Below are 13,813 nucleotides of genomic sequence, written 5' to 3' on the forward strand. Positions count from 1 at the left end.
AACGAAGGGTCATCTTATTCATGTGAGATAACGTTGTGTTGACAGCCACAAGAGCAAAATGCAGATCGGGGATGTAAGGTGGAGAGAATGAAAAAGCAGCAGGGTGTGTGTGAGCCCCACCCTAAGGGTGGGAGGAGAGATAGGAGAAGATAATGAAGAAAAATTGAATGCTTTTTTTTTAAAGAACAGCTTGTCCTTCTCCAATATATTTTGCAGTAGTTTCACATGGTGTTTTCTTTTTTAAAAATGGCGAAGTAAGATTTGGGAGGGAGAAATTATAAAATATGCAACCGTGTTTCTTTCCATTTTAGGTTACATAGATGGTCAGAATGGCTATCCATGCGAAAATTATAATTTCTGGTCCTAATAATAATAATAATAATAATAATAATAATAATAGATGATGATGATGATGAGCACTAAGGAATCTGTTTCTAGTCCCAGTAACCTTCTGTTCATTTCTGGGACATGGCACTGCAAGATTACAATCCCGTAATCTTAGCTCATATTTGCCATGACTTTGGGGCTGCTGTTCAGGGGTACAGTGGGCCACATTCACAGCTGAAAGCAAAGCTCATGCACCCCATCCAAGACATGAGGGACCCTTAAGACTGCAGCCCAGCTTGGGGACTGCTGAGTTGGTCCTCTCTCCAGGTGGCAGGGCAAAGCACACCACCAGCTTGCGGCAAGATGGACACCACACAATTCTGTGCAGTTTGGTCACTCTACCCAACAGTTTCACACCAAGAAAGGTTGGGTGATACATCTATCTATTCTCCATTGGTCTCCCTTAAGGCTATTAGCACACTGGTTTTAATATCATATGTAGCTAAGCCTAAAGACAGAATAAGCCATGTTTTCCATGTGTCAAGCCATTTGACTGATGTGTATTTTTCTAAACAATTTTGCTATCATTTATTGTAAATAAGGAGTGGTAGATACTGAATGTTACCCCACATCTTGGTCTTTTGACATCTTCTATTTTCTTCTCTATGACAGCTACTAATTAATGATGCTTGTTTCTATTTGGCTGCTAATTATTATATCTTTCCCGATTTGGCTGCTGATGAAAGATCTGGCTTCCTACTTCGCGGATGGCAGTGAGGTTTTCCAAACAAGTCTGGGGAATGAAAATCTACCTTTGCAACTGTTGAAATTCTTTGTTGTCTTGAATGAAAATCCCAGCCATAGAAATTTTCCCAGATTCCAGCTCCCCACATCTAGTTACTGCTATGGCCAACCTGACTGGGGATCAAGGAAAGGAGAGTGTAAATCAACTAGAAGGGGTGTGTGTCTGTGTGTCTGTGTGTCAAAAAGTCAAGATGGCATCTAATCATGGTCACTGACTTGACATTTTTTACTCCTCCCTGACACCCCTGGAAGGGGACCTGGTTTGAAAGGGTGAAAAAAACATCCTTGCTATGTCGTTGGAATCATGGACTTCAATGTTTTTCAGTGGTTGTCTGCTGGCTCAACACAGGATACCACAGAAGCCATTAGCAAGGCTTTACTTAGGAGAAAAAGAGAACTATTAGTCTGGAATCATGTAACTCCATATATAAGTTTGCATGGAAGTAGCCTTTGATCCAGATATTTTGTACCTGATGGTTATGTTTCATTTATCTCCCTGCCCATCCCTTTAGCCTAATAATGTAACTCAGAACAATCTGTGTATTTTAGGTGTTTCATGGTAGGAACCAACAACAACCAGCTTTGATCTTGGCAAATAGCTCAGGTCAGATTCAGTGCTGTTTGGTTGTGGATATGGGAATCTATGCTCAATTAATCTTTTTTACAGCCTCCTTTGCCAAGCTCCAGTCTCAGGTGTTTGTGTGTATGTATGTGTGTGTGTGTGTTTACTTATTTATTTATTTATATTTATTTATTTGTTCAATTTATATAGCCACCCATCTCAGACCAGTGACTCTGGGTGGCGAACAATTATAAAAACAATAAAACAATAAAAACAGTACCAAAAAATTAAATATAAATATAAATACAGCCGAGAGATCTTCAAAGCCATCAGTGTCAGCACAATCATGAAATGGGGCCCTTTGCGCACTCAGGGCCCCAGACCTGGGCACAGAGCCAGGTCTTCAAGGCCTTCCGAAAAGCCAACAGGGTCGGGGCCATCCTAATCTCAGGAGGGAGGATGTTCCAGAGGGCAGGCGCCACAGCAGAAAAGGCACAGCTCCTAGTCCCCGCCAGCTGACATTCCTTGGCTGACGGGACCTGGAGCATGTCCATCCTGCCAGACCAGATAGGATGGTTGGAGACAACTGGGAAAAGACGGTCCCTCAGGTAACCTGGTCCCAAGCCATGAAGGGCTTTAAAGGTGACAACCAGCACCTTGAATTGCACCCAGAAGCACACTGACCACCAATGCAGCCCACAGAGTAGGCTACACATGCCGAGTAACCAACACCATTTACTATCCGTGCAGCTGCATTCTGCACCAGCCGAAGCTTCCGAATGCTCTTTAAGGGCAGCCTCATGTGGAGCGCATTGCAGTAGTCCAGATGGGAGGTCATGAGGGCATGAGCGACAGTGGGTAGAGCCTCCCGGTCCAGGAATGGGCACAACTGGCACAGAACCCAAAGATGTGCAAAGGCCCTCTTAGCCACGGCTGCCACCTGCTCTTCCTGCAGGAGCCGTGAGTCCAAGAGGACCCCCAGATTGCGCTTCGGGTCCATCTGGGGCAGTGCCACCCCGTCCAGGACCAAAGATGAAAAAACCTTGGTACTGGGAGGCCCAAACACCCAAAGCCACTCAGACTTGCTTGGATTGAGCCAGAGCTCATTGCGCCCTATCCAAGCCCCTACAGCCTCCAGGCACTGAGATAGGACATCCACGGCATCGCTCAGACTGCCCAGGGAGGAGATATGAAGCTGGGTATCATCGGCATACTGATGATACCTCACCCCAAACCATCGGATCACCTCACACAGCAGCCTCATGTAGATGATAAACAAGAGGGGTGAGAGGACCGAGCCCCGTGGCACCCCACACAGTAGGGGCCGTGGGCTGGACATCTCCTGACTGGAACCGACCCTGGAGGAAGGAGGAGAACCAGCGCAAGACCACACCACCCACCCCCAACTCCCTGAGCCGCCCCAGAAGGATACCACGATCGATGGTATTGAAGGCTGCCGAGAGGTCAAGAAGAGCGAGTAGTATGGTCGCACTGCCCCCATCCCACTCTCGCCAGAGGTCATCCAAGAATGCGAACAACACCGTCTCAGTCCCATATCCCGGCCTGAATCCTGACTGAAAGGGGTCCAGATAATCTGCTTCATCCAGAGCCCTTTGAAGCTGCTGTGCGACCATCTTCTCAACAACCTTCCCTAAAAAGGGGAGGTTGGAGACTGGACAGAAACTATCCGGATTGGTTGGGTCGAGCAATGGCCCCTTCAAGAGGGGGTGCACCACCCCCTCCCTAAGAGCCAGCGGGACCACCCCCTCCCTCAAAGAGGAATTAACCACCACCCAGACCCAATCACGTGTCCTCTCCGGGGCAGCCTTGACCAGACAGGAGGGGCACAGATCTAACACCGAAGTGGCCGAACTAACAGCTACAAGAACCCTGTCCACTTCCTCAGGCTCAACGGGCTCGAACCCTTTTTCCGACACGGCTTGAACCTTTGTATTTTTTATTTTTTTTAAAAAGGGAGAGAGAAAAATTGCCATACTATTCAGGAGCAGAGGAGATTTGAAACTACTTCGCAAATGTTCAAGGTGGCTAGAGATTTTATCTTCCTTTCATCTGGAACAGTGATAAAGCTCTTTGCATGTACAACAGCGCAGATCTCTTCATAAAGAATTTTTTTCCTTTTGCAGTGCTTCCTTCAGCAACCCTGTGACTGGGGTGTTTTGCAGAACTGATGGTGGTTTTAAAAAGTCAGGATGATCCCCATGCCTCTGTGCGGGTAGCCCTGCCCCACCTTGCTGTTTTTGATCCCTTCCCTGCAGAAGGAAATTGAATGTTTCTTCAAGACAGTTATCTGAGATTTGCAACCAGGAGATGTGATCAGCTTTAGACAGTTGTTTTTCAAGGCATTCAGAAAGAAGAAGACAGAAATAAGCAAATAGGCAATGCAGAAGAGTTTAACAGAGCCAAGAGGGTGGCATCATTTGGGGTTCCTTCCTTTTGCAAAATATTTTAGGACAACACCGAGTTTTGGTTCTTGTTTATTTTTTTTATTTTTTTTTAAAGGCTTGCTTATTCTTTAGTGTTACTGTTACCTATCGATTTGCAGATAAATGTGTGAAATTGCCTTTCCTCCAGCATGTGTTTCCCCTGTGCAAGCCAAGCTCCTTCCTCAATATGCAGAACATCCTCCTCTTAACCAGGAATAAAAAGCTAGTGCAAATGGAATTCGCCACTAGATGGCAAAGGATTATAATGGTGGCCCAGGAACCAAACTCTTTTGTGACTGAGAACAAATAAGTTATCGCTTCAGCTTTCCGCGAATGTTTTCTATGGAGCATGGCTCAGATTTAGAGGAAGAATAAAAAATAACTGATTAGAAGCCATTAGAACAGAAGCAGGCAGAAACATCTAGGGAACAAGCAATCCAGCTGTTGGATATGCTACTAACTGCATTGTTCCTTATGCTTTTTGCCTTGAGTGCAGGGCACTCAAATATCCAGTGCTGGGGAGGAGAGACCACCTGGGTCAGACCCAGGGAGGGTCCTTGAAGCCATGTGGGACATAGGTTGCTGCCTTCCACCAAGTTGCACTACTGAGGCATCTCACACACACCATTCTCTTCCCTGTCTTACTTTGAAGGCTGAACTTGGGACTTGGTGCATACGAGGGAGATGCTTTACCACCGAGTAACACATTTGCCCTCCACTGCTGTCTTGTGCCTCCTGTGTGTAGGGGGGAAAGTCTCCCATTGGAATGAATGGGAGAGATTGCTGATAAGCCACAGGTAGACCTGCTGTAGATGAACTGCAAAATCCAGACTTGCCTCTTTGCTGACATCTGGTGGTCATTGGGTGGTCATCCCAGTCTACAGTCCGACATGAATACTGATAGTCACAGAGTCCTAATATCGTTTCAAGGGGGCAAAGTTCAGCCCCTATCTCCACCCTATGCTGGCTACTTATTGGGGTGTCCGTAGGGTATGCGCAAAAAAGTCAAGTTGGTGGCTACAGCAGTGCGATCAAACCTTCACCTGGGAGTTTCAATCACATCTTTATGGCCACCGTCCCGACTCTCTTTTACCATACCCTGTGGACCCTCCTGCTACTTATGGGAGAAAACATTGTGCTCAGGGCCGGGGCAATCCCACGTTTTGGCAGGGATGGTCAATTCTTCCCAATTTTCTTCTGAGATTCAAATGATCTTCTCGTTTGATTTTGATCCACAAGGATAAAGAGAATTGAAAGAGAATAATTGGCTTCAGATGTTAATGCAAAGTGTCCTAATTTTCCACTTTCCCACCAACACTCCAACAGAAAGGCAGCTTCCCTTCAAAATCCTTCTCTGGATGCCATGATGCATCTACCTAGCCAAAACATGGGAATGTGTAAATTGGGAGGGGGGAATAAGCAAAGGTGCAAGTCATGGGAGAATAATATATAAGACGTTTTCTGTTAAATATAATTGTTTGGAAAAAGGCATATTGTGGTAAAAAAAGACATTAAAACATGTTGATTAAAAGAAATGTATGTGAAATGCAGAAAGAAATGTGCCTTAAAAAAAAAACCAAAATCTCATCCTGAAGCCCAAACTGCTAGAATATTATGGCTAAAACCCACTTTGCTTTTGCTATTGCTAGTAACCATTCTATGAGGGTGACATTTTGCCCAGGAATGGCTGAATTCATCACCCAGATTGTTCTGCTTCAGTTCCAGGGGCGATCAGGAGGAGCATCTGTGGCATTAGGCTTTGGATTTGATCAAGGCACATGATATTGACCAATAGGACAGGGGTCTTGTAGTCCTGTTCTTACGAGCACATTTTAACTGCGCCTCGCGTGACAGCACGGCCCCCTCTAGAAAATTCCTGCCCATGCAGGAAGACGTTTACTATTAAACAGAGCAGCTAAATATATTCCACTGCCCTATTTGACTGCCCAATAGGGAACAGATACAGTTTTCTCAAATGGAAACACTGGTGACTGTCACGTTTGCCCAGGGAATGCTTGGAGGTGTTTGACACAAACCCGTTAGCAAGATGTCCCCTGGGGCATTACTCTGAGAGCTAATCCAGAGCACTCTGCTGGAGATAAGCCCGGCCCTCTCGCACCCCGAGGCTGCTGATGGGACGGGAGAGCGGCTGTTCCATGCACTCCTGCGATAAGCTGCTTTCTGCACCTCCCTGAGCAGCCGAGTCTGCCAGGCTAGCCTGAGAAAAAGACTGACCTGCGAGTCTCTTGGGCGCTCATTCGCTTCCGCAGGCAAGACCAGAAGAAGGTCCAGAGATGCGTGGATAGGGAAGTGTTTGCAGGATGGCGCTTAATTTCTCTGTGGATGGGCATTTACGGTTTTTGTTGCACGGAACCTCAAATGGCTCGGGGGGCAGTGCACCGTAGCAGCTATCACCAAAGGGAAATTGAGCATCACCAGCAAAATGCTTCCATACCCATGAGGAAATCTTCAAAAATACCAAGATACAAGACCAATATTGCTTACTCCAATATGGCTGTAAATCCCACCAATATTTTTATTGCAAGTGAGAATCTCAGCATGCAATCCCTTTATTTCTATTCCCACTCCAAAACGGGTTGGAACTGTGGATGGCCATGTATTCCCAAAGGATCTCAAATGAGTGAAAAAATGAAAAAATAGAGGAGAGAATGCAATGCTCATGTTTTCTGTGCCAGGAACTAACCTTTCTTTCTTTCTTTCTTTCTTTCTTTCTTTCTTTCTTTCTTTCTTTCTTTCTTTCTTTCTTTCTTTCTTTCTGGAACAATACTTTGAAAGTTTCAGGCTGTAATCCAAGTTTATTGTGAACGCAGTTGGTTTTTCTTTTCTAAAGGGAAGTTTTTAAACAGGTGTGATTCTCTTCTGAATAGAAATGTGGGACACCTAGAAATATTGCTATGCACCTCCACAAGTGATCAGGCCAAAGAAAATGCTAAGGAAACATAGTCCCTGGATTTGCATTCGGTATTTGCATTATTTACACAGATGCAAGCGGAACACAAATGGAACCCGCAAATCAACTTTTTAAGAGAAACGGTGCTCTACCAGACAAGGAATAAAATCCTGAAAGTCACTGAGCATAGTCACTATGACCAAATCCATTCTTCCCTCACCTGGTGCCTTTTGGAGATGCTGACGCTCCTACTAATTCTACAGTTGTAGCCCCAATACCTGTGGTGGGCACCAGATTGACTAACCAGGTGAGCTAATGGACGGGGTTGGTCATACCTATTAGTGACCTAAAGTTCAGTAGCAAGAATAGCATGACCATCATGCCGTTAGGTTCTTAAGGATGCGTGTTTGGATCTCAGAAGATCTACTGCCGTGTTGAAAATAGGATTTTTCTGTCTGTAAGTATAGGCTATCCACCTCGGGATAAATCTTGTGGAAGGGGATGGACGCAGTCTCAGTGTAATGTTGTTCAGCTTACTGGGAAATAAGTTATGTCTCAGCAGGTGACAGGACAGTACCTAGCTGACTTTGTGGGGGCTGACCTTGTGGGGGAAGCTAAGCAGGACTGGGTCTGGTAAGGACTTGGATGGGAGCCACCGAGGGACCCCACGTCTATTAGTAGGTGCGAAAATGAATTTGACCCTGCCTGATCTGGGAAGATAAGCAGGGTCAATAACTGATAATGCTTGGATGGGGCACCTGGGTCAGTTGTTGGCTACCCTGAGAAATCAAACAATTCCACAAAGAAAAATGCATGAGAATTTGAATCATCAACATCAGAATTTAAAAATGCATTTAATTCTGTAAGCTGCCCAGAGTCACTGTGTGTGAGTTGGGCGGCCTTATAAATCTGTTTAATAAATAAAAATAAAATAAATAAATGAGCACAATTCCCAGGAGCTGAACTCAGTTCAAGCAGGTTGTTACCATGTTAAGCCAAATGGAAAGACCATAAACTTCCTGGAAGAAGACAGGGGCACTGTTTTGGATTGATGCATGGATGTGTGGTCCATTTAGTCACCAAGCATTGAACTCATTTCAACTCAAAGGGAACCTTACATTTTAAAAATTAATTATATTTCATTTAAACCACCTTCTATAAAACTGGACAGAAATCATATCAAATAATAGAATAGAATTCAAAGGGGGCAGGGCTGGATGCCTCTAAGATTCTTCTTTAATATCACCTGTAACAGGGGCCATGTTTCCAATTTTCCTTCTCAAAGCTGTGTTTTGTGTTTCCCTCACAGTGAGAAAGGAGGAAGGAGAAAGAAATCTACTTGTGTCCCAGGTACCTCCAAGTCTGGTGTCCTACCAGAGAAATCCCCCATTTTATTCTATTAGTCAGAAAAGTGCAGGAATTTTTCTTTATCTGGTGAGTTGAATTAAAAGATGTACTAAGCTGGGAAGTACATATACAGGTGTTAAGTTTCTCCAACTCAGGATGAGTCTAACTTTTTTTTTTATCCGTTCAATTGTGTCCGATTTATTTATTTATTTAGAGCCAGTTTGGTCCGGTGGTTAAGGCAATGGGCTAGAAACCAGGAGGCTGTGAGTTCTAGTCCTGCCTTAGGCATGGAAGCCGTCTGGGTGACCCTGGGCCAGTCCCTCTCTCTCAGCCCAAGCTACCTCACAGGGTTGTTGTTGTGGGGAAAATTGGAGGAGGAAGGAGTATTAGGGATGTTTCCCTCCTTGAGTTATTTATAAAAATAATAAAGGTGGGATAGAAAGTAAATAAATAAATAAAATAAATTTTTCGAATGTTTATCACTGCCCATCTCCCCCAAAAGGGGACTCTGGGCAGTTTACAATAAAATTAACAATTAAAACCATAAAACATATAAAATACAGTGCAAACAGCCAAATATAAATAGAAATAAAAATAAGTATAAAATCCGAGTAGCGATGAAATCTGGTTCAGTGGGGAGGGCTCTACGGTGCCAGCCACCCCCAGGAAGAACTCTTGCCCTTCCCATCCCAGGCAAGGCGGCAGAGCCAGGTCTTCAAATTCTTCCAGAAGGCCGGGAGCGAAGGGGCCTGCCTCACCTCTGGAGGAAGGATGTTCCAGAGGGCGGGTGCCACTGAAGAGAAGGCCCGCCTCCTGGACCCCGCCAGGTGGAATTCTTTTACAGATGGGGCCCGTAACATGCCCTCTCTGCATGATTGGGTGGGACAGGTAGATGCAATGGGGAAGAGGTGGTCCCTCAGGTAGCCTGGCCCCGTGCCATGTAGGGCTTTCAAGGTGATAACCAACACCTTGAATTGGACCCGGAAGCAGACTGGCACCCAGTGCAGCTCGCACAGGAGTGGTGTCACATGTGCCGATCTAGGGGCACCAAAAATAGCCCGTGAGGCTGCCTTCTGGGCCAGCTGAAGCTTCTGGATACTCTTCAAGGGTAGCCCCATGTAGAGCGCGTTGCAATAGTCAATATGGGAGATAACAAGGGCATGAGTGACCGTTCGAAGGGCCTCCCGATCCAGAAAGGGCATAACTGGTGCACAACACGAAGCTGTGCAAAGGCCCTTCTGGCCACGACTGCCACCCACTCTTCGAGCAGGAGCTGTGAGTCCAGAAGGACCCCCAGATTCCACACAGGGTCTGAATATACTTACACACTTTCTGTGTGTAAGTATAGGCTATCCACCTTAGGATAGATTCTCGGAGACTACCTGGACCAGTCCCTGCAGTTTTCTTGGCAAGGTTTTTCAGAAGTGGTTTGCCATTGCCTCCTTCCTGGGGCTGAGAGAGAGTGACTGGCCCAGGGTCACCCAACTTTGGGCTTTGTGCCCAAGGGGGGACTAGAACTCAGGGTCTCTTGGTTTCTAGCCTGGTGCCTTCACCACTGCACCAGACTGGCTCTCAAGCCTTAGAATGTGCTAATCCAGGCCAGACCCAAATCACATTCCTTTGCTCATTCTAGGTGAGCCTCTCCCAAACCAAAGCGGAGGGAAGCCCCTTCAAGCAGAAATGCCTCTGGGGATCCTGATGCTTAAGGGTCCATGGAGCTGTTCTCTGGAATGTTCATTAAGGATAAGAATGTAAGCCTTGAAATAGCTTCACAGCAAAAGGCGGGCCATAAGTTGGACATTTTTGCAAAGATTTTGGCCAGCCATCTTGCTTCTGTCAATGTCACAAGAGATGCTCTTTTCTCCTTATCGGACACCCAGATGAATACCAAACTTGCAATGAAATAAGGGGCTGACAAGTGGGGGAATTCCAGAAATGTCCTGCAAGAATTTTCCCCCTTTCCGAAACAACGACCGCTTTGTTCCATTGACCCTGAGAATCTTTCAATAGTCTCCAAAGAAAAATTAAGCACCATTCAGCAGCATGCACTCAGCCCGTTAATTTATTCCCTTGTGGTCTGGTTCTCTTGTGCTGTCTAAATTTAAGGTCCACGCAGATGGTTGCCCCCAGATTATCAATCGATGTGTAGAGGAGGAGGAAAGAAAGGATGTTGTATAGCCCCCAGCTTCATCTTCTGACCACCACGGTTCTCCACATGCATGTTTTCTTACTCCAGTTATAATTATCTACATAGAGCTGAGGATTGCAGCTCTGGTAGGGTAAAGAACTAGGAATGTTAACAAGACCAGATCTACTTCGCGTGTATGAACCATTTCCTTTCCATAAATGGTTCATACTCCTTCCTCCTCCTCCTGAAGCATAGAAGTCATAATGGAAGGGGGTTTTACTCAAAAGAATAAAACCCCCTTCCATTACGACTTCTATGCTTCAGGAGGAGGAGGAAGGAGTATGAACCATTTATGGAAAGGAAATGAGAGAGAAGGAATGGTGCTGAGATACAATGCATGGGAATCCACTCTTGCACATACTTATTCCATTGCATGCTCATCACACTGTCCATGTTTTTATCTCCCCTACCACATCCAACAGTTACCTCATCCATCAAGCAGCTAAAATATCAATGTGATGGATTTTCTCAATTTTCGGATTGTATTTCAAGCTACTTCATACTATTCCTGGTTCAAGGAAAGGATGGATGAATGTCAACAGACAGAGGTCAGCAAGTACCACGTCTCTCCTTCTATGGCCTTCCTCACATTTCTTACAATTAAAGCTCAGTTGAAAGCCATGAAATGGCTGCCTTTATCTCTCAGCAAAGACCCTGCTGTTACTATTAGCACACACAACTTTACTTGCCGTTGGGTTCCAAGTCTGGTGTGCCTCTTGTTTTGAAGGGGGTAAACTCAGTGGACCAGGTGTAATGGCACAGGCATCAAACTGATTTTAAATATTAAAATGTTTCAGAGCATATGAGATTGTCAAATCTCACAAGATTTGGGCAATTTTGCCCTCGCATTCTCATATGAGACCACCAAAAATTCATGAGATGCTAGTGTTCTCATCAGAAACTGGCTATATAATAATAATAATAATAATAATAATAATAATAATAATAATAATATTGTTCGTTTCATTTTGGGGTTCCACAGATACCATTGGGAGAACGGTGTTCCCACTGAGAACACAAACATTCAGTTAGACCAGAGATTAGTGCAAGGGAAACCGTCATGTTGATGGCATTTTTAAAGGTTAATAAAAGAACTCCAAGCAGCTAACAACAATCTTGCAGAGTAGAAATGTGAACCAAAAAGAAACTTGCACGTTAAGCTTAACTGCATTCAGAAAAGAATTCAGTCTTCACACAGTAGTTAGATGAAGAGGAAAAAAAAGGTGGCTTACATTTATTCAGTAGATCTGGATCCAAGTAGCTTCATAGTAGAAAGCTCTTTGTAGACACATTTCCATGTGGAATAGAAATGTCTGCATGCAAGCAAGATGAAAGGGATGAGAGTTGCATTCTGCAGCGCCTCCTGCTTGCAGGTGTGCCCAAGAGGTAAAATGGAGATTGTTAATCCCCAAGCCCAAGAAGAAGGAGGAAGTGGAAATCAGGTGACCCATGTGACATCCCATAAGCACAATAGAGATGCATTTACTAGAAAGACCCCCTCATGCTTATGAGACAATGCTGAGTTGACCCCTGATAATTCCAGCACCCCTTCTCAAGTTAGCATGTCTCAGTGTCATGAGTAAAGATGGCGAGCAGGGGGCTCCTATCCAGACTGTTAAGCGCATGCGTAGCACTGAGGAATTGGTCAGCCATTCAAAGAGACACAGATCGGGACCGCCTTAACCTTTGGGGTTTATATGTCTGGGTTTTTCCCACGCTTCTTCAGTTTGTTAGGATTCCTGTTACGTACTAGCAATAAACATTAGAGACCAGTTCCCTGTCTCAGCGTGTTTCCTGGCTGTTAGGACATCAATCCTAACAAACTCCTACTCCCATCGAAAGAGGGAGGAACAAGAAATTAAGGAGAGACGTTTGGAAATGTCTTCAGAAAACCAAGAAATGCGGCTCGCCATCCTTACTCATGACACTCAGAGTTCACAAGGTTCAACTTCTTCCACAGTTCTTGGTAACTGCTCCTCAGCAACGGCTTCGTGAGAATGTCTGCAGTCATGTTCCTTGTGGGACAATAGTCTAGTCTGACTATTCCTTGCTATTGCAAGTCCTTTACTACATGATACTTAACATCAATGTGTTTAGTTCTCCCATTAATCTTTTCTGACTGTGAGAGTCTAATGCAACTTTGGTTGTCTTCGTAGACCTGAACAGGTAGTTTCCTCTATTCCCATGTCTTCAAGCAGTCACTTGAGCCATGAAACCTCCTTGCATACTTCTGATGCTGACACATACTCCGCCTCTGTGGATGAATGTGCAACTGTGGCTTGCTTACGGCTTCCCCAGCTTACTGTTCCACCCCCATAGAAAAATACATGCCCACTAGTGGATTTATCGTCAGTAACGTCTTCTGCCCAATCTGCATCTGTAAACCCCACTAGTCTAGGATTGTCAGTGGCTGGTAGCTTTAGTTTTAGGTGTATGGTGCCCTTTAGGTACCTTCCCACCCGCTTAACACCAGTCCAGTCTCTCTGTGTGGGGTGCTAGTTTTTCTGCATAGAATGTTTACTGCAGCTGCTGTGTCTGGCCTAGGGGTAGTGGCTAGATACAATAGCCTACCTATGGCTCTTCTATAGCCGTTGTTCTCAGGTAAAAGTTCACTAGGTTCCTGTTGCTTGTGGAGACCTGCTTCCATTGGCATTGGCATAGGATTGGCATCTTGCAGTCCTAAGCTCTCCAACAGTTCTAGGATCTTTTGCTTCTGGCTCAGAAGAAAGCTTCCATCTGCTTCCTTTTCAATCTGTACCCCCAACTAGTAGCTGGCATTGCCCAGATGCTTGACTTCTACTTCTTTGTTCAGGTTGGACACGATTTCATCAAAGTACTTTTTGCTATTATGGCAAATCATCAAGTCATCCACATAACAAAGAATGCACACCTCTCTGCCGTTTCTGCGTCTTGTGTAGAGACAGGGATCAGCTTTGCCTTGAACAAAACCTTGCTTAAGGAGTACTTGGTTCAACTTCTTATTCCATGCTCTTGCTGCTTGCTTCAGGCCATAAATCCCCTCCTGAAGTTTGCAAGTGAGCTGCTGTGTCTTGGGATTGGCAAAGCCTGGAGGTTGCAGCATGGACAGTTCTTCCTCCATCTCTCCATGTAGAAATGCAGGCTTTACATCCAGGTGTTCAACACTCATGTTCCTGGAAGCTGCTAGACTCAGGAGCATTCTGACTGTGGCGTGTTTTACAACGGGAGCAAAACATTCATCGTAATCAAGT

The sequence above is a fragment of the Candoia aspera genome, chromosome 9 (assembly GCF_035149785.1).
Source record: "Candoia aspera isolate rCanAsp1 chromosome 9, rCanAsp1.hap2, whole genome shotgun sequence".
NCBI lineage: Eukaryota > Metazoa > Chordata > Lepidosauria > Squamata > Boidae > Candoia > Candoia aspera.